Source organism: Chrysochloris asiatica, unplaced genomic scaffold (assembly GCF_000296735.1).
Source record: "Chrysochloris asiatica unplaced genomic scaffold, ChrAsi1.0 scaffold00077, whole genome shotgun sequence".
In the NCBI taxonomy this organism is placed as follows: domain Eukaryota; kingdom Metazoa; phylum Chordata; class Mammalia; order Afrosoricida; family Chrysochloridae; genus Chrysochloris; species Chrysochloris asiatica.
Genome location: NW_006408595.1, coordinates 1128388 through 1129445, shown reverse-complemented (window position 1 = coordinate 1129445; position 1058 = coordinate 1128388). Strand labels below are relative to the sequence as shown.

Here is a 1058-nt window from a genome sequence, read left to right as displayed (position 1 = left end):
GACTCGACGGCACTTCACAACAACAATGTTAACTAAATATCAAGTCTACTGGACAGGTTATTTAAAATGTTAGAACTGCTTTATCTATGAAAATTAAAAACAGTTTATTGCCACAATTTCCATTCTTTATGATCTAATTAATTTTCAGTGATGTAGCAGATGCTGATTTGCTTTAGTAATCTGAAAAAGAAAGGCATGGTTTTATGATCACATAAGTTCAGCTCTTCTTTAATCTTTGGGAAACTTCCTGTATGTCTTTTATTCTGGGTTTATATGTGCTTCAAATGTAATCTCATGATGACTGTAAAATCAAGTCATTACAATAAAGAGAATAAGAACTTAAAAAAAATGTATACCAATTAATATAACATTGATGACAGCTTGTAAGTGTTTATGGTTTCATGCACTCCATAAGGAACTAGGAGGTAGAAGAGAGGAACTAAGCATGGTATTGGCTGAAGTAACTGGAATGTCCTTTGACATCACGACCCTAACTCCAATCCGAATCCCATGAAAACTGTTTATATAAACAGTCTCAACTGTTATCCTTAATACCTTTTGTCCCCATTAAAACTTAGACTGTGCTATGTGATAAGTGATGATACATGCTATTAGAGAGGGAGGCAACCTAATTAATATGGACGCCATTTCTATTTCTGTCTGCAAAACAAGACCAAAGTAGTGTGTTTCCTCCTGAAATCTAAAGTCATTCTTTTTATCTGTTAAAAATGTGAATTTTACCCTGTCTTGCCCTGATGAACTAACTGCATTTGTCTGTCACCTTCTCTAGCTTACCAAGAGTTTAATTTTTAATTATCATCAATGTTTAACTATGATGTTATGACTTCACAAACATTGCAGGTTTTGTTATATTTATTCAAATATTTAGTAAAAGTCTAGTACACACCTGACAGGAACCAGACAAATATCTCAAAGGCCTAAAGGATACTATTAACCTTTCAGCTGATACTATAACCACAATTGTAGACTCTTTGGTTTTGGGCAGCAATATTGCTTTTTGGTTAAGAAATGTGACCATGGAGTCAAAAAACCTGGGT

General features: G+C 33.6%; 1 pseudogene; it reads left to right on the top strand.

Annotated features, from left to right (window-relative positions):
• The window catches only part of LOC102836959, a 2506-nt pseudogene extending 1992 nt beyond the window's left edge, over positions 1-514 (top strand).
• The last annotated feature ends 544 nt before the right edge of the window (positions 515-1058 follow it).